Source organism: Procambarus clarkii, chromosome 8, assembly GCF_040958095.1.
Source record: "Procambarus clarkii isolate CNS0578487 chromosome 8, FALCON_Pclarkii_2.0, whole genome shotgun sequence".
NCBI classification, from domain to species: Eukaryota; Metazoa; Arthropoda; class Malacostraca; order Decapoda; family Cambaridae; genus Procambarus; species Procambarus clarkii.
This window is the reverse complement of record NC_091157.1, coordinates 48,222,693-48,244,097: the sequence shown is the minus strand read 5'-3', so window position 1 is coordinate 48,244,097 and position 21,405 is coordinate 48,222,693.

Below are 21,405 nucleotides of genomic sequence, written 5' to 3'. Positions count from 1 at the left end.
CCAAGCATTCACAATATACCCCCCTTCCCTCTCCAACAAAATCAGTAAATCTAACCCCCTTCTCTTTGCAACAAAATCAATAAATATACCCCCCCCTTTCCCACTCCAACAAAAGCAATATATACCTTCACCCTTCACCACCAAATGCAACATACCTCTCTCCCTCCACCAGCAACGCCAACATATACCAAGTCTTCCCCTCCTAAAACAGGAGTAATATATTTGTTCTCCAACAAAAATGCCAACGTATCACTCCTCTCTCTCTCTCTCTCTCTCTCTCTCTCTCTCTCTCTCTCTCTCTCTCTCTCTCTCTCTCTCTCTCTCTCTCTCTCTCTATCTCCGCAACAAATGCAATATATATATACCCCATCCCTCCCACAACAGCTTAATTTATCCAAGGTTTACTTCAGAAAAAGAAAAATAGGAACGAGTGGGTGGGTTAAAAAAAAAATAGGCAAGTTACCCCAGCATGGTAATTACAACGAGGGAGATCTCAATATATAACTAAGTTTGCAGCAGACGAGTGAGATAGACTACTCACCCCAAATTGCGTGGTTCCTGCCTTAGCAGCTGGTAGTGGTGATTAGTTCTTGTGGCGAGGGTGTTGTAGTGGTGGTGGTGTTGTGGTGGTGTTGTGGTGATTTAGTGGTTGTGTTGGGTGATGTAGTGGTTGTGTTGTGGTGGTATTGTAGTGTTGTGGTGATGCTGGACTGGGTTATGTTGGGTTGGGATGGGAACAGACACGAATTACAAACTGATTTCAAAAATTGTCCCCAATAAATCATACTTCATTGGTGTAGATGTTCCTTGGTAGTGATGGAAGTAGTGGAGCCTTGTAATGGTAGTAGAGGTAATATTGGTAGTGTGTGGTGGTCGCGGTGATGTTGGTATTGTGTGGGTAAGTACCATCCTACCAGTACCACTTAGTGGTACCAACTAACTCATCACAGCACCGGTAGTTAGCGGTACACTCCCACTAGTTGCTCTTCAAACTAGCATAAACAACTAGCTATTAATCAGACTGAGGGGGAAAGGAAAAATATCAGGAAAAAGCGCCAAGCCAATACGACTAAATATCACTTGGAAAGGTGTCAGGATTATGAGAAGGAAGGAAGTAATGCTACCAACCACTTGGACGGTCGGGGATTGAACGCCGACCTGTATGAAGCCAGACCATCGCTCTACCTACCGTCCAAGTGACTGGGCTAACCTAGGGACCATATCAAACTTATTAACGTCTCGTGACTGGACTTTACACAAGTTTAACTACACATCTAACTTCAAGGTGGTCCTCAACATGTGTTCCTTGACACAAGGGGCAGCAAGAACCAGCCAGCGAGCAACCAGTCTACACGTATACCACTCTCCTCCCCCCCCCTAACCCCCCCTCGTAAACTTTCCACACTTTCACTAAATGGACATTTGCTTGATTATACAAAGTTATCGTGCCGGACCGACTCAAGGAACCGGCACGCAAAGTAATCTACTTGAGAATAAACAACTTTCCCCTCTATAATCTTGCGAGCACGAAAAGCAGTCACGCATGTGCAATGAAAACTCGTAATTGTTTTTCTCTAACCAACTTGGCCACTTGTGGACGACTGCTAGATTTGAGACTATAATTTAGTGAATCGAGTGCTTGTTTATTTATTCAAAACCCCACAAGCTCACACACACTGAGAACAAACTCAGTCTATTTACATTAAACAGCAGGTACATCAACTTGCAATATCGTACATGCATCTTGCAGGGATCTGCGCAATTTTCCGCCTATTAGGATAAGCGTCGAAAATGGGGAACTCAATCCTTGGCGCGATTGAAAGTAGTGGATCACATCCTGTGTGCATAGTTCTATTTCGCTCTATGAACCTTCAAGGGGGAACCAGGAGCCTTTAGGGGGAACCAGGAGCCTTCAGGGGAACCAGGAGCCTTCAGGAGGAACCAGGAGCCTTCAGGGGGAACCAGGAGCCTCTAGGGGGGAACCAGGAGCCTTTAGGGGGAACCAGAAGCCTTCGGGGAGAACCAGGAGCCTTCAGGGGGAACCAGGAGCCTTCAGGGGGAAGCAAGAGCCTTAAGGGGGGGAACCAGGAGCCTTCGGGGGAACCAGGAGCCTTCAGGGGGAACCAGGACCCTTCAGGGGAAACCAGGAGCCTTCAGGGGGAACCAGGAGCCTTCAGTGGGAACCAGGAGCCTTCAGGGGGAACCAGAATCCTTCAGGGGGGAATCAGGAGCCTTCAGGGGGAACCAGGAGCCTTCATGACTTCTGGTTCACACTTTCCATGAACCAGGAGCCTTAAGACACACTCACTATGAACCACGAGCCTTAAGTCACACTTACCACGAACCAGGAGCCTTCATGACAAGACACACTTAAATTAGTACATTTTGCAAGGAGACAACTTGAAACTCCACGATTTATGTGTCGTAAAATTAGTACTGAATATGCAAATTTTCAGTACTAGTAAATATGACTGTTTTCTGGCATATTTTTGCCTTGATAATTCCCAAATTCTCAACAAATTTTATATTTGAGTGGTTGTAAATCAAATAAATGTCATCAACCTAGTGTCCCCTCACGCGCCAGGGTAATGGACTCAACATTTAACTAAGAACTTTACATGCATAAATTAGTATATACTTGGAAATAATTACAACAATGATTGGATGAAGTTGCTGTAATAATTATTGATCTATGCACACACACAAATTCAGCCACTTGAGCTGAAAGAGTTAATTATATGAGATATAATATTTCTGTGTAATGTTGATATGCTATATGTTAATTAGTATGTGAATTGTTTTTCATTTAAAAGCACAATGGCATACATCAGTGGTTAAAGGAGTTGTCTAGACTGAGAACTTTTGTTTTGAAAAAGATTTAACTTCCATTTAAGTAACTTTATTAAGTAGATTTCCATGTTTACTTTTTTTCTACTTTCTGATCTTTTCCTGTTTGGTCTTTTAGTATCGTTTAAAACTTTCGGTGATTGCATTATATCATTGCATGAATCTTATGAGGAATGATTTTTAGACTTGGCATTCGATGGATGAGCTGCTCTGCCATCTCAAGAAGCTATGCAATGCTTGCAGCGCTTGTTTCAGACTTAATTTCATCTCTGTTCATTTGTTTGCCCATCGTTTTAGCTCCCCCTCTCACACATCGTTTCTGCCCCCCCCTCATACAATGTTTCTGCCCCCCCCCCCCTCATACAATGTTTCTGCCCCACCCCCCCCCACCCCCACCCATCGTTTCTGCCTCTTCACAAATAATTTCTGCCCCCTCACACATCATTTTCGGGTGTTGCTGTTGCCTTTTTCAGTGTCTCCTGCTGTGTCCTCCAGTGTTTCCTGATGCTGTGTCCTCCAATGTGTCTTGTTGCTGTGTCCTCCAATGTGTCTTGTTGCTGTGTCCTCCAATGTGTCCTGTTGCTGTGTCCTCCAATGTGTTTTGTTGCTGTGTCTTCCAGTGTGTCCTGCACCATCGTGCCACACACCTGTCAATAAACACACACAAACACATAGGTACTAAGTCCTCCCACCCTCCACACACACCTGAAGTGTATAACCCATGTACTCTGTACCACACCTGTTCGTCCTTAGTGTACAAACACTGTTGACCAAAACACCTGACTGGTCCAACACTGAGGGCGACAGGTGTTTCAATTAATTGATATCAAAGTGCAAAAAAAAATTCTCAAATCGCTTGATGCCAGTTGCAATAGTTAGTTTCACAGATAATCTTTATATTAGCAGCTATAATCACTGTATATTTTTGGGTGTTGACTGTATGTCATATTGACTCGGTCAAAAATATTTTTGTCAGTCATCATTCACTGAAATACAAGCTGGGAGCGTCAATCACTTGGCTAAAAAGGTAAAACTTTTATCCATAACTGACGTTTCAAAGCTTTGAAGTTAAATGAAGGAAAAGAAACTCCATGAACATAATATACTTGTAAAATATACTTCAAAATACAATTTGCATGCACTGGAATAAATGTTTTCCTGAAAATTTAATAATATATTGTTCTCATTTCACACCGCCTGATTGGTTTACGAGGTAGGCAGCGATATCCAATCGCCGGAAAGATTTACGCCCTCGTGGGAAGGATCTAAGCGGTGATTGGATACCGGCCTCCACAACCCCCCAACCACTCACCCTCCCTCCATTACTAACTCCCAAAACACTATTTACCCGACAACATTAAGCAACTTTTGTAAGAATGTCGACCCAATAGCGCCAATAGGAGCGAACACTCAACCAAATGGTTAATATATAATTGACATTCTCGCGAGGCATTATATATTACTGAGCTTCTGAATGGTCACTTACTGGAGGCAGTCGATATGCCCATGAATACCTTCAACAAGTTTCATCGCCAAGAAAGCTGTTCGTCTTAAGAAAAACACGGAATGGTCTTGCTTTTTATATATTCTATATTTTCTTAAGGAGGCTTTGGGAGTTTTTATTTGAGGTATGTGTTTATTTGAGACAGTTAAACAAGTCCCAGCTGTGTCCGGGTTACAAGTGACAGGATGAACAACCCAGCGGGTTTTCTTCCTATTGGGGAGTGTTGTACATGCTGCTATGACGGTGTGTCCACTCACAGGATGAGTGGCGCTGCCCAATAAACTCGCCCCTCGGGGCAAAATTACAATTTAATGCTTTAAAGGATGTTCCCATTTTTCCATCACGTTACTCTGTGTATTGTCTTCCATATGAAATTGACTCCAAAGTTTGGCTGCCCGCTACACACAAGACAAATCAAAATATCTGTAAAGTTCTTCATAAGTTCATCCTCTAAATTTCTTGAGTACCGAATGCAGGCGATGAGTCACAATAACGTGGCTAAAGTATGTTGACCAGACCACACACTAGAAGGTGAAGGGACGACGACGTTTCGGTCCGTCCTGGACCATTCTCAAGTCGATTGAGTACCGAAATCTGAGTGTCAGATAATTATCCTAATGGGCCCTAAGAGCCAAGGATAACATGTGCCCTGAAACATGGCGTTTTGTGCCTGAAACTGATGGCCAGAATGGGAAAAAATGACCACGGTGACAGTCTTAACCAATCCGTCAATGTCACCTAATGCGTCGCATATTTTTTCTTACGAAAATCGGCCAATCCGTTAAAAATCAGACGTGTTTGTGAAACTCACAGCACCGAAATATTTACTTTTTCCATGTATCGTCCTACACAAGTTCAAAGGTTTGTTTCTGGTTACATAATACAGTTTAATTTTTTTCAGTGACTAAATTGAGACAACTGGCTGTACCCCCCAGAGAGGTGGGCCACACTGCTTAAAACCACCAACGATCATAGACCACTTGATCACAGCAGTACCTAAGCCTCTCCATAACATGGTGGGGGGGGGGTGCCTCTAAGGACGAATATGGCACTTGTGTTCCAGTACTCGAAAGGGTTCAAGACACGATTCGTTATTTCGTGAACTCTGATGCGATGCGAGGAGTTGGGAGGCGACAGGTGTTGGTGGTGGGCCGTGAGGGGCCCACCACACAACCTCGGTGAAGAAACAAGGTGGCACTGAAGGACGTCCCTGGACAGGGCCTCAGCCAATCAAGCCTAAGTGGCATATGATCGTTACCAGACGTCTGGACCCTGCATCATCAACACCCACTAACATCTTCAAGCGAGAATAAATAAACACACACACACACACACACACACACACACACACACACACACACACACACACACACACACACACACACACACACACACACACACACACACAAAGGGGTGTTTGTGCGAGAGAACGCCCTCACCGAGACTGGAACCTGTACACCGGTTGATTGACAGTTGAGAGGCGGGACCAAAGAGCCAGAGCTAGACCCCCGCAAGCACAACTAGATGACTATAGGGGTGGGGAGGGGGAGACGTGAAGGGGGAGACATCAGAGTCGCGAGATGTCACTACACACACACACACACACACACACACACACACACACACACACACACACACACACACACACACACACACACACACACACACACACACACACAGGGGGCCTCGTAGCCTGGTGGATAGCGCGCAGGACTCGTAATTCTGTGGCGCGGGTTCGATTCCCGCACGAGGCAGAAACAAATGGGCAAAGTTTCTTTCACCCTAAGTGCCCCTGTTACCTAGCAGTAAATAGGTACCTGGGAGTTAGTCAGCTGTCACGGGCTGCTTCCTGGGGTGTGTGTGTGTGGTGTGAAAAAAAAAAAGTAGTTAGTAAACAGTTGATTGACAGTTGAGAGGCGGGCCGAAAGAGCAAAGCTCAACCCCCGCAAAAACACAACTAGTAAACACAACTAGTAAACACATACACACACACACACAGGAAAACAGAAGAGTAAGGGGAGACATGATAACCACCTACAAAATTCTCAGGGGAATTGACAGGGTGGATAAAGACAAACTCTTCAGCACGGGTGGAACACGAACAAGGGGACACAGGTGGAAACTCAGAACCTAGATGAGCCATAGAGACATTAAAAAGAATTTTTTCAGTGGCAGAGTAGTTAATAAATGGAATGCACTAAGCAGAAATGTGGTAGAGGTTCGCTCCATACACAGTTTCAAATATAGGTATGATAGAGAGCCCAATAGGCTCAGGAATCTATACATTAGTTGACTGACAGTTGTGAGGCGGGACCAAAGAGACAAAGCTCAACCCCCGCAAGCACAACTAGGTGAGTACAACTAGATGAACACACACACACACACACACACACACACACACACACACACACACACACACACGAGCCAACATATAATGAAAATAATAACCCAACCCTTTCCAGGCTACAAAAAACAAAGGCAAAACGCAAGACAAATAATACTTTTTAAGAAGTTAGAGAGAGATATTAAACGCTTCCGGTGCGAGATTAATTACCTCTGAAAGATAGAAGCTTCGACAGACAGGAGAGCTGAGAGACGTCTGGCAAAGTTAACAAGATTCTTTATATAATATAGGTGAATAATTGTGTTTGATATAGGTAAATGGTGATTGGTATAGGTAAAGGATAATGTTAAGTGTAAGTAAATGATAGTGTTAAGTGTAGGTAAATTATCTTGCCCCATACCCAACTACATCAACTACTGAGAGTCGTTCAAGGCGAAACAATCGTTTAGGAGGAAAGAGTCATTTAGGATCAACAATCATCCAGTATGAACAATCATCCAGTATGAACAGTCATCCAGTATGAGTTATACAGGATTAACGTGTTGATAATTTAAGGCACTATGAGGTCAGCTTATGAGGCAAAGTCTAATATATTAACTTCTTAAGAATTGTTGACCAGACCACACACTAGATAGTGAAGGGACGACGACGACGACGACGTTTCGGTCCGTCCTGGACCTTTCTCAAGTCGATTGTGACTTCTTAAGAATTAATATGAACGAAGCAATTATTGTTTCCAACCATTAGACAGTCTTTCATTTTCACTGTTGCAAACACTAATTTATCTCCTCGCATGAGAGTGCTTAACCACACAAGTAACTAACTGCTTTACTTAGCAAATTGGGGGCAGTCTAACTGCTCACCCGCTCAATGAACAAGACCTACAACCACAACAGAAGATTCGATCTCAAAGGAAACTCATTCAAAAGTCAGTGATTCAATTTTTGGGGTTAGAAATAATTCATCATATTTAATTTTTTGTTCATCTCTCATCTTTTTTCATTTTTCTTTCATCTGAGTATTCTGATTTTAGGACTTTTTTTTTTATCATAGGTATCCCTATGCCTCTAAGCCTCTGAACGAGTACCTAATTGTTACTTTGTTCATTCTTGTGTAGGAGATGAAGTTATCCAGCTATTGATCTTATTCAACTACTGATTATCTTATCTTATTCAACTACTGATTATTATTATTATTATTATTATTATTATTATTATTATTATTATTATTATTATTATTATTATTATTATTATTGTATAATTTGAATTATTATTGATGTATAATTTTACTTATTATTGCACAATTTAAATTATTATTGAATAATTTCAATTATTATAATTTAAAAGGTTTATTATGATTGTATATTAACTATTATCATTGCATAATTTGAATTATTATCATTATATAATTTGAATTAGTACCATAGTATAATTTTAATTAGTATTGCATACTATTAATAATTATCACCGAGTAATTTCAATAATTATTGTATCAATTTAATTATCATTGAATAATTTTAATTAATGCTTAATGCTGTATAATTTAAATTAGTGTAAAAATTGGATTATTGCTGTTTAAATGTAATTCTTATTGTATCATTTTAATTAGTTGTTATTATTGTATATTAATATTTGGAGATTATAGTTACTTTATACGGAAATAAGTGTAACTGAGATAAGTGTATAGATAAGAGACTGAGTAGTGTATAGGGTAGAATATAGAATATAGGATACTGTATAAAGCAGAGATGCAACAAGTGTGGCACCTCTGCTTCCACACCTGTGCCACCTCTGCTTCCACACCTGTGCCACCTCTGCTTCCACACCTGTGCCACCTCTGCTTCCACACCTGTGCCACCTCTGCTTCCACACCTGTGCCAGAGACGAGTGCCTCTCAGGCACTCGTCAGATGGCGTGCTCTGAGGCACTCATGTGTACTCATCTAGTTGTGCTTGCGGGGGGGGAGGGGTTGAGCTTTGGCTCTTTGGTCCCGCCTCTCAACTGTCAATCAACTGGAGTTATTGACAGCTGGGAGTCGTCCATCGTGGGAAGATTGACGAGTCTAGTTGTGCTTGCGGGGGGTTGAACTTTGGCTCTTTGGTCCCGCCTCTCAACTGTCAATCAACTGGAGTTATTGACAGCTGGGAGTCGTCCATTGTGGGAAGATTGACGAGTCTAGTTGTGCTTGCGTGGGGTTGAGCTTTGGCTCTTTGGTCCCGCCTCTCAACTGTCAATCAACTGGAGTTATTGACAGCTGGAAGTCGTCCATCGTGGGAAGATTGACGACTCAGGAACCTAACGACAGATACACACCCACTCACACCCACACTGGTTTTTCCTGTATTGCTTCTTAATTGCATTTTCAGGTTTGGTCATTGCTTCGTTGCACTGTTGGTGTCTTTTACGAGGATTTTACAGCTCGTTTACAAAAACTCGTAATCGTATCCTGAGTGAACAAGTCGAATGACTTTTAAAATCTATTTTTGTTTTTAATATTTCCTTAGGAGAAGTGCAGTGTGTTCTCTCGATCTGCAACTCCGTAAGAAATACATCGGTATTGTATTGCAAATGCAGCGATGTATTTCTTACGGAGTTGCAGATTGAGAGAACATACTGTACTTCTCCTAAGAAAATATTACCAAAAAAATTAATTTTAAAAGTCATCGGCCTAATCAGAAACGTACGTACCTAATCAACCCACCTAACCCATCGAGGCCAATGCATTGGAAACATCGATTATTGCGGTCTTCTAAATTTGATTAATTGGTCACATTTTGTACGGATTGGTCTATTTCCGGACGAGAATGCGATGTTTTAAGTGAGAGGACAGATTGAGAAAACTTTCTTCCAGCTAATGTTGCCTCAGCAAGATAAAATGGATCAGATATCACACTTGTTATCAATACGACAAGTGTATTTGTGTGTTTAATGAGACATTTAGATATCTTGTGCAATGAGTCGTGAGACCTGTTACATCACAATAAGCCTTTCTCAGTTTGCATTTCAAAAATCTTAATCTGCTCTTACAGAAACCTTTCTTTTCTCAATAAGAAACCTTTCCCTGCTCTCTCTCTCTCTCTGCTTATTGAGAAACCTTTCTTGCCTCTCCATCTCTACCCTTCAAGAAACCTTTCTTTTCTCAATAAGAAACCTTTCCCTGCTCTCTCTCTCTCTCTCTGCTTATTGAGAAACCTTTCTTGCCTCTCCATCTCTACCCTTCAAGAAACCTTTCTTAATCCTTCAAGTAACCCTTCTTCGTCCCTCCAAAAATCTTACTCTGGAAGAAAAGGTTTCTTCTTTCAGAAAGGATGAGAAAAAAAGGAACAAAGTCTTTCAGGCAATCTCTCTGTACCTCAAGTAACCTTTTGCTGTTTTTTCTCTCAATGAAAGAAAAGGTTCTCTCCTCTCATGAAAACAAATTTGCCTACCTCCAAAAAATCATGTATGCATCTTTAGGAAACTTCTATCCTTCAAGGAAAAAAAACTTTTGCTACCTCTTAAGAAAACCTGATCTTAAATGAAATCGTGTTATTACAAATTACTACAACGATCTAATTAACACTTGGAATGACTAAACTATCAGAGATAAAAATAATTTTTTTTCTGATATCTTAAAAAAATTCTTATATTATTAAAAAATAAAGGTTTCTGAAATCCTTAAAAAAATAAAGGTTTCTGATAGCCTTAAAAAATAAAGGTTTCTGAAATCCTTATAAAATAAAGGTTTCTGATATTCTTAAAAAATAAAGGTTTCCGATATCCTTAAAAAATAAAGGTTTCTGATATCCTTAAAAAAATAAAGGTTTCTGATATCCTTAAAAAAATAAAGGTTTCTGATATCCTTAAAAAAAAATTGAGGTTTCTTCTATCCTTAAAAAATAAAGGTTTCTGATATCTTTAAAAAATAAAGGTTTCTGATATCCTTAAAAGTAAAGGTTTCTGATATCCTTAAAAAATAAATGTTTCTGATATCCTAAAAAAATAAATGTTTCCGATATCCTTAAAAAATAAAGGTTTCTGATATCCTTAAAAAAATAAAGGTTTCTGATATCCTTAAAAAAATAAAAGTTTCTGATATCCTTAAAAAAAATTGAGGTTTCTTCTATCCTTAAAAAGAAAAGAAAGTTACTGGTTCCGGATTTGATAATACAGTCGCAGTTTAAACCTGTTTGTTGTCCTTGAGGAAGACGAATAGACTGCATGGAGGCTCATTCCTGGCTACTTAAGACACGTGTATCACCTTGTCCTTGTACTTAACCACCCTATGATCTTAAAAAAAATTATAGTAATTATAGCAATAATTGGGAAAACGTACAAAAAATGGACTGTTTCACCCACTTAAAAATTCATGTTTGTATTTTTAATTGTGTAGAGATTCAGAGAAAGAAGCCAACAACGACATGTAAATTTTCCTAGTATATAGTTTGTATATATGTACTAAATTAGGCCTAACATATATTAATATATATATATATATATATATATATATATATATATATATATATATATATATATATATATATATATATATATATATATATATATATAGTGGTGGTACTCCTCGTACCACCTCCTCGGGGTACTCGTGGTACCTCCTCGGGGTATCGTGGAGACCGGACGCACCGTGCAGCTCCGGGCTACCTTCATACTTTATCACAAAACAGTGAGGTCAAGCAGGTGGGGCGTTGGTCAGGACATATGTGAACATCATTACAAGACATCTTCAGCGTTTGAAGTCCCTCCATCGTCCCAGTCAACGGTATTTTACAATTTTCTCCTGCTTGTCAAGCTTGAACTCACCAGCAACAGTGCCAGTGAGGGAGGCCTACCACCTTAACGGCCGGGGCGGGATGGGGAAGGGCGGGGGCGGAGGGAGGCGCGTGAGGGAAAGTGAACCTTAGAGTAAGGCGTCACTAAGAACACCCGCTCACCAGTCAGGCGGAGGAGGCTGGTAGTGGCCGCATTTCAAACTGCCCTCACCACCACACCACCCCACCACCTCCCTCGTGGGCTCAGTGAATGATAGTGAACAATTTCTGTGTGTTTAGTGTATACTTTGCGGCCCCGACATACAAAGTGAATACCATGTATATATAGTGCCATAGTGAAATATACATCTCAAAGTGCCAACTCCGATACTCAGTGCCATACACACCACAAAGTGTCAACCCCAGTTTATAGTGTCATACATATAACAAAGTGCCAACCCCATATTCTGTGTCATACATACCCTGGTGTACATATATGTGAATGTATATTGTGTGTCATGTGTATAGCCCACTCGATACCACGCCTCCCCCCCCAAACCGACCCCATCCCCCCCCCGCACCTCACTACCTGAGCTGACCCTCGCCCTACCGGCCTCCACACCCAGCCGCGGCCTCCACACCCAGCCGCGGCCTCCACACCCAGCTGATGCCTCCACACCCAGCCGCGGCCTCCACACCCAGCTGATGCCGCCACACCCAGCTGATGCCTCCACACCCAGTTGATGCCTCCACACCCAGCCGCGGCCTCCACACCCAGTTGCTGGCTCCACACCCAGTTGCTGGCTCCACACCCAGTTGTTGGCTCCACACCCAGTTGCTTGGCCATGACCCAGTGTGTTTGCTCCCCTCTATAGAATAATGCACAGTTTAACTCTGCCAACCGAGTTGAAATGGAAGGGGTCCCAGCGGTCGGGCAGGACTCCACAAGCCTTGAGGTGCCAACAACTGCTCCTAAAAGAGGTTTTTGCCGAGTATGCAACAAAAACACCGCCATAAACTCCAACGGTGGTGTTATCCGCTTTCACACCTTCAACGAGGAAAGATGCAGTGGTTCCCACCAGCTTCCGAAGGGAAGCAATGGCCAGCTGCCATTAACAGTTAGGGAAGAGACTCCCATTAACCTAATCTCATCTGAGAACCTCACCCAAGCGATCATAGCGACGTCTGCTAGAACATTACCACACATCCCAAAAGCAGCCCGCCCAAATGCAGCAGCCAAACTTTGTAATCTTCTGAAAAGGGTCAATGATGCACCGGAAAACATTCAAGCGTGGCATAATGTCCTTCTGTTTGGCAATGTATGCCTCACCGTCCCTCCAAGGAGGGACAAATCACTTGCTTCCTCGGTCCTGAGGGCGATAAATGACTACCCAAGGGGTGACAACCTAGTTCGCCTGCCTCTCCGAGCAAAACACATCCACCGCAGAAATGGTAACAACAACATACCGGAAACGTACAAAATCAGAGCACAAATCACCAAGAAAATTGAAGAGGGAAATACCGCAAGTGCTATTAGAGTCCTCACCAGTGACGAGAAAATTGCTCCTCGAAACTCAGCCACAGCACGGGCCCTGCAAAGCAAGCACCCACCCAGAGCCCCTCAAGGCGACAACATCGTTCCGCCATCAGCCGACAACATTTCAGACCCATTAACCGTTGGTGAATCTGAGGTCTACAAAGCAGCCCTTTCTTTTCCACCTGGGTCAGCAGGCGGCTTTACAGGGTTAAAACCTCAACATATCAAGCAAATGTTAAATCCTGCGGTTGGTGATGCTGCACAAGATCTTCTTATTGAACTCACAAGGTTCGTCAACATGTGTCTGGCTGGTGAGATACCTGAGGTCATCAGGCCTCTCTTTTTTGGTGCCTCCCTCTGTGCTCTCAAAAAGAAGGACGAAGGAATCAGGCCAATCGCTGTTGGCAACACTCTCCGACGCCTGATTGCCAAGGCTGCTACGAGGGTTGTCAGCCAGCAAGCGGCTGAATTGCTGAAACCAATCCAGCTAGGATTTGGAATCCCCCAAGGCTGTGAAGCGGCTGCCCATGCAGCACGAGCATACATCACAAACATTTCTGATGAAAAGGCCCTGCTCAAACTGGACTTTAAGAATGCCTTCAACATGGTAAGAAGAGATGCAGTACTTTGTGCCGTACATCGCCATTTCCGGCCCCTCTACCCGTTCATACTATCGTGCTACAGTGGCGAGTCAAAACTGCTCTTTGGTGAACATGAAATCAGATCATGTGAAGGTGTTCAGCAAGGTGATCCTCTTGCTCCCCTTCTTTTCTGCTTAGTCTTAAAAGAAATCACCGAAAGCTTGTCCAGCGAGTTCAACATCTGGTTTTTGGATGATGGCACTATAGCTGGCACCGTAGACCACCTCTTGTCAGATATCAGGAAAATAAGGGAGCAAGAAGTAAGCCTGGGTCTCGTCCTGAACCCTTCCAAGTGTGAAGTAGTCTCCTCCAACCCAGACATCGTAGCTAGAATAAGGTCTGCCTTGCCTGGAGCCCATGTCATTAGGGCCGAGAACAGCACCCTCCTTGGAGCTCCCCTCGGGTCTAACGCCATTGAGGAGATCCTCGACAAGAAAATCGCAGACCTTAGGAGGATGGAAGACAGAATAGGTGACATCGATGCCCACGATGCTTTTTATCTCCTCACCAAATGCCTATCCCTTCCGAGGCTAACCTACTTTCTGAGGTGCGCCCCATCTTACAACAACCCAAAGCTTGACGAGTATGACCTCCTACTGAAGACCATGCTGGAAAAAGTTGTTAACCTCTCTCTCAACGAATGCCAGAGAGAGAGAGCCCCGCAACCTACTGAACCGTGACTCTGTTAGCTTTGCCGGCCGACCAGACGGAATCACACTGCGTCCGTGGAAGGGTGGCAGGCAGTTAGCATGGGACTATACTTGCGTATCCACCCTGGCAACGACATACATCACCCTCTCTGCCGGCACGGCAGGAGCCGCAGCGACACACAGAGAAAAACAAAAGTCAGTCAAGTACAGGCAATTAGATCAAAGGTACAATTTCGTTCCAATAGGGTCTGAGACCCTAGGCCCATGGGGTGAGAGTGCAAGAAGGTTTCTTAAGGATCTTGGTTCCAAGCTCATTGACACCACAAGAGACCCTAGAGCAGCAAGTTTTCTCTTTCAGCGCCTCAGTGTCGCGATCCAGAGGGGAAATGCCCGCTGCATCCTCGGTTCCTGCCCGGCGTCGGAGGAGTTCGAGGAAATCTACAGCCTCTAGGAAGCGAACTTTTTCTTGGGTCCTCTTAATGTTCATTTTTTGTATAAAATCAGATATGTAACTGTATAACCTTGCATAATAAAGTGTACATCATAATATATATATATATATATATATGTAATATATAATAATATAATAATATATATAACATATAATATAAACATCTAGGTGAGTACACCGCCACCACCACCACTACCACCATTCTGAACCAATAGCTACCACCACCACCACCACCAACAGTAAAAAGTTTGACTGAACCCCCCGTTAGACACCCAAAATGATCATTAACCGATGCCAAAGACAAATGCAACAGTCTGCTAACTCATTTCTGACCAAAGGATGAGTTTGGCAGACGTGAGGAACTAACTTGTTGATCTGACACGCACTCTACAAGCACCCAATTAAACTGCTGTGCATTTCACAGGACCTCACAATAAACCTCAATCGGAAAAGCCGTGGGGGACATCAATCCACAAACTATCGCAAAAAAAAAATTGATGGGTGTCTATGGGGTAGTTCCAGCACGTGTGTGGGGCATGCAGGTGTGATGATAACACGGATAGTCGTTCGAGCAGTAGTCGTACGGGCAGTAGTTTTACAGTGAAGCGTAACTTCACTCGTGTTATGAAGCGTTATGCGTAAGCTTAAGGAGTATCTGTTTATATATGACATGGAGCCGTAGACGAGATGCATCAGCACAGTTGATAACGGCAAAAGACACATGTGGGGGGGGGGGGGGTAACAGGTGTTGATAAACGGGCCCGGTAACGGGGAAGATGACACATGGAGCCGTAATGGCAAGAGTCGCCAAGGCCCGTAACGGCAGTAATCGCGTTGGGAAGTAACGGCAGGAGACGTTTTTTTCCGTTAATTTCTGTTATGTTGTTATTTCATCCAATATTTTTTTAACTTGATATTTTGCCCCTTGTCAATAGATACTATATAATTTGTCCTCTTAACAGGTAATATTACCCCTTGCCAACAGATAATATTTCTCCTTCCAACAGGTAATATTGCCCCTTGCTAACAGATAATATACGTCCTCTCAACAGGTAATATTACCCGTTGCCAACAGATAATAAACGTCCTCTCAAAAGGTAATATGTAAAACCTCCATTTACTCATGATTCTCCTTAGCATCTTTTCAACAAAAAGTTTTGTAAATACCGTTACCATCTTGTTCATTGATACAGAAGTTCAAGATGATTGCAGATCGTATATTAGCGCGGTTTCTCTTGTTTAATATTTCACCAACGTCTCACTGAATAATTATTTCGCTGTCACTAGTACGAACAAAACAACTGACTAAGACATTTTAGTATTTTCCACGGCGAGGTCATTACTCACCTGCAAGTTATAAATCATAATTAATTTTAAACGAATTATTCTTTATATTGTTCACCAGACAAGGCAATTAAACTGCCGTTTTCGATATTAAAGTTGCCTATATTATTATTATTATCACCGTGGGGAGAGTCTCTGTTATTGCAACTCAGTATTTAAGAAAACAGGTATCTATAACTTGCTAATTTATTCCATTGCAGCTCTATTGAGAATGATTCAAGACTAAGGTAACTTGGAGACGCCATTAAGCCAATATGATTGTCTTAGGACATTGAAAGGCGTATAAGAACTAGGAGTAGGGATTATGAGGACGGAGTGAAGGAACTGTGCACAGTCACTCGCACCATTGGGGATCGAACGCCGTCCTAGCAAGCAGCGAGATGGTCGCTGTATCAGGGTGTCCAGGTGGATGGATCCAGGTACGAGTTATTTATTTGCATTACTCCTGTGTTAATTGGCTCTCTAGTGTAGATATTCTATAAATGTGTAGAGGCAGTCGCTTCGTTTTGAGATTGGATTATGCAACGAACGTTGACATTGAAAATCCAAGTATTTAACTTCGATTAAGTATTTTCTGGAAGAAGATTTTCAGCAGGATTTAGATGAGAGAGAGAGAGAGAGAGAGAGAGAGAGAGAGAGAGAGAGAGAGAGAGAGAGAGAGAGAGAGAGAGAGAGAGAGAGAGAGAGAGAGAGAAAGAGAGAGAGAGATAAAGAGAGAGAGAGAGAGAGAGAGAGAGAGAGAGAGAGAGAGAGAGAGAGAGAGAGAGAGAGAGAGAGAGAGAGAGAGAGAGAGAGAGAGAGAGAGAGAGGATGACTGGCATCTGGAACTTGTTCACTCAACACGGGAGATCAGATCAACTGATCACATGAAGGCTCTGGCACACAGCTAGCTACTGGCTCATCCTGTCCCGTATATTGTTACTTAGATATAAATAAAGTTTGTACCAAATGATTCAAGCTATAATCTCTTGAAATAAATGGGTCTTCAGAGGCAGGTCTATAAATAGGGAGCGAGAGAGAGAGAGACAGAGAGAGAGAGACAGAGAGAGAGAGACAGACAGAGAGAGACAGAGAGAGACAGAGATAGACCATTAACAAGCATAACATACACTTGTTACGAGCACACGTGGACAGTCTGCCGCAGGAGAACAACAGCCAACAGCCCCATTACCCACAACAATACAATTAATGCAACCATTCTATCGCCTTTTACACTTGGACGATCCATTAAGTAAATTGCCCCCTTCTTTTGCCACGCGGAATTGAGGCTAGGAAGGTAATTTTAAATGCAGGTCCTTTCAAAGAGATATTACGGAAATGAACTGCCATATATTTTCATGATGCATGCTTGGGGAAGGGGGTGTGGGAATCAGAGGGAGGGGGAGGAATGGAGGGATTGGGGGAAGGGTAAGGGGGGGCAAAGATTGGGGAGGGAGAGGGGTGTGAATGGAAGGAAAAGTGAAGATGAAAGATAATAGAATGGGAATCGAGAGAGAGAGATTGAGAAATAGATGGTGGAGTTGAGACGGGATCGATGTCTAATAAGAACAGATGGTGATTGGGTGATTAATGTCGTTAAACGCAATATTATTCTAACCTTCGGTTTAGGTTTTTAGGTAACTCATCTCGACACGCCAAAAGGGTAAGTCCAATCAGCAGTGATAGGTCAGCACAATCAGTCTCCACAATCTTTTGGCCAGAATTGTGGTTCCACAAGCCACCATCTTCAGAGGACACAATCACCTCATCGTGAAATGGAGGCGCTCCGTGAGGAAGATATGAGGGTGTCTAGGAGTGTGGTTATGAGGAAGCGAGAGTGGATGGACAATGAAATGGGGGCCAGATTCACGAAGCAGTTACGAACCTGTACATATTTTCTCAATCTTTGGCGGCTTTGTTTACAATTATTAAACAGTTAATGAGCTCCGAAGCACCAGGAGGCTGTTTATAACAATAACAACAGTTGATTGGGAAGTTTTCATGCTTGTAAGCTGTTTAATAAATGTAAACAAAGCCGTCAAAGATTGAGGAAAGATGTACACGTTTGTAAGTACTTGCGTGACTGCTTCGTGAATCTGGCCCAGAGTTTGTGTAATTTGATCATGCAAATCAGGTCCAAGACCTGAGAAAATCCTAATCCAGCCCGAGCTAACTTAACCTATCCTTACCTAATCTAACCAAAATAAGATATCAAATGTCTATGTATAGTATGCACGTACAGTATCCACAAGATATCAAACGTCACTATGACGTCATAGTAAGTAAGTATCAAAAGTACTGTGACATCATAACTTTATTCCTATTCTGGTATAACGGCTATTAATCCTGATTGAAGATAACAGGTCAACCGCCTCGTGAGCTTGGTCCACGTCATTCCATACTGAACCGAATCTTCCTGGGATGCAGATACTTAATAAACATAGACGTTACACACATCTAAAGACGTTACAGCCACCAAAGATAACATTCCCTCCAGACACACACCACTGACGGGGTTATTCATGCCCGTGCCACCACTTGTAGTGGCTTACCCTTCCTCAACAGCAATAACAATGGGCTCTCCCTGCCCCTACGAGGCCTAGAACACTGCATCATAATACATTTCCTCATGATGCTGAGAACGAGATGTCATCACAGACCTTTGAGAATTGTCTAAACATGTATTTTGCGTAGAGAAAGAGGTCAAAGATTCAAGATAAGGAAGGTCAAGATTCAAGATAGAGAAGGTCAAGATTCAAGATAAGAAAGGTCAAGATTCAAGATAATGAAGGTCAAGATTCAAGATAAGGAAGGTCAAGATTCAAGATAAGGAAGGTCGAGATTCAAGATAGAGAAGGTCAAGATTCAAGATAGAGACGGTCAAGATTCAAGATAAGAAAGGTCAAGATTCAAGATAAGGAAGGTCAAGATTCAAGATAAGGAAGGTCAAGATTCAAGATAAGGAAGGTCAAGATTCAAGATAGAGGTCAAGATTCAAGATAAGGAAGGTCAAGATTCAAGATAAGGAAGGTCAAGATTCAAGATAGAGGTCAAGATTCAAGATAAGGAAGGTCAAGATTCAAGATAAGGAAGGCCAAGATTCAAGATAAGGAAGGTCAAAGATTCAAGATAAGGAAGGTCAAGATTCAAGATAGGGAAGATTCAAGATCACGAAGGTGTCCCAAAAAAATTGAGAGGTTTTCTTTTTTTCTAAAAGAGTAGTGGTAGACGTTTAACGTAAGTGAGAAGGCGTTACAGGGCAAAACTGTCAGTAGTTTCGATATACGACAAAGAGTACTGGGAAGACGGGACACTAGACACTCCCAACACTAGTGTGTGAGTGTGTGTGTGTGTGTGTGTGTGTGTGTGTGTGTGTGTGTGTGTGTGTGTGTGTGTGTGTGTGTGTGTGTACTCACCTAGGTGTGTTTGCGGGGGTTGAGCTCTGGCTCTTTGGTCCCGCCTCTCAACCGTCAATCAACAGGTGTACAGATTCCTGAGCCTATTGGGCTCTATCATATCTACACTTGAAACTGTGTGTGTGTGTGTGTGTGTGTGTGTGTGTGTGTGTGTGTGTGTGTGTGTGTGTGTGTGTGTGTGTGTGTGTGTGTGTGTTTGTGTGTGCGTGCGTGTGTGAGGAAGCGAATGAGGAAGCAGTTCAAGCTGGATAACAGCTTTGTCTCTACGAAAAAAACATGTAGTAACATCATTGCCAATCCTACTGAGAGAGAGAGTGAGGGAGAGAGAGAGAGAGGGAGAGAGAGAGAGAGAGAGAGAGAGAGAGAGAGAGAGAGAGAGAGAGAGAGAGAGAGAGAGAGAGAGAGAGAGAGAGAGAGAGAGAGAGAGAGAGAGAGACCGGTCACGATGGGTACAGGAGAAGATATGCCCCCCTGCCAGGGGTATCATCAATCACCCCCCTTGCTGTTGCATCTCCCTTGGGTAGGCGATGGGAGGGCACAGATGCTGGAGAGAAAATACAGACATAGTGATTGTTGTGAGGCAAAGAGAAAAAATAACAGACACTGTTGTTTATACGAGCTGCCTTCTATGGGCCAATAAATAGGAGCTGCTTCGTATGGGCCAGTAAATAGAAAGTGCCTCGTATGGGTCAATAAATAGAAGCTGCCTCGTATGGGTCAATAAATAGGAGCTGCTTCGTATGGGTCAATAAATAGGAGCTGCCTCGTATGGGCCAGTAAATAGAAGGTGCCTCGTATGGGTCAGTAAATAGGAGCTGCCTCGTATGGGGCCAATAGTCCTTGTGCAATTACCTTCATTCTTATGTTCTTATGTAAACAGGAGAGTCATAGTGATCAATGATTAAAAAGGTATTTTCAAAGTGACCCTTGACTCAATGATCCTAGTGAGGAATAATGGTTTCAGTTTGGATACGGTAGATCATCTAAGATGCTTTCAAATTAGTTCTGCATCTCATACTTCATCTAAGAAGCAATGTTACCTGTCCATGAATCATGCTTTTGCTCACATCTGAAGCTTATGAAAGGTCTTCAGACGGTCTTATCTCTCTCATCGGTGTTATCAGTACACCTGTTGGCTGATCAGTGGGTTACTCTCGTATTCTTAACAGCTCTTCAGTGGCCGATAGGCTGTAGACCCCGGCACAAAACCAGGTAATTGGCCTTTGATACATAGATTTCAACAACATTTTGTAGAGAGGTCCCCCTCAATTCTTACGTAACTGTTCTTAGAATGAAGATACTGCAACATGCAAGAATAACCTACATTTCAATATATAGAGTTCAAAATCAACGTAATACATATTAAGACAGGAAAAATGAAGTTGCAATCTGTTCTGTGAAGTGTTTGTGAGTGAGAAAGCAGCAATTGAGTTCTGCAATTAAAGCTTCACTGTTTCCTAATACCGTGATTTGATATTTGGATTCAAAGTTAATGCTTTATTACAAATATTACAAAGGACAGCGGGACCTCTAAATAAAACAGCTTTGTGAAAGATACGAAAGCAAATTCCTGTCGCAATTTACGTTAAAAGCACTTCTGCTTTTTTTGTTTTTAACTCTAGACAGAAAAACAATTATGGACAACACATCCGTTGTATAAAAATAATATAATTTTAATAATTTCGAAGTAATGGATAGACGAGATTGAAACAATCTTTACTAGTGCTGACAAACGGCATTACGGAGAGTGCTGAACCGATTGGGCAGGGTACAGAGCCCGGGACGGTGATGTTAGCTTCTCTCCAAAAGGGATCAACTTATTTATGACAAGGATGCACCAAGCCAGCAATAATAGATACCAGGAACACTAGTGGCTCGGTACCAGCAGAGATGTTAAGAATACCAGAGACCTATCTTGAGATCTTGAGGTTATCTTGAGATGATT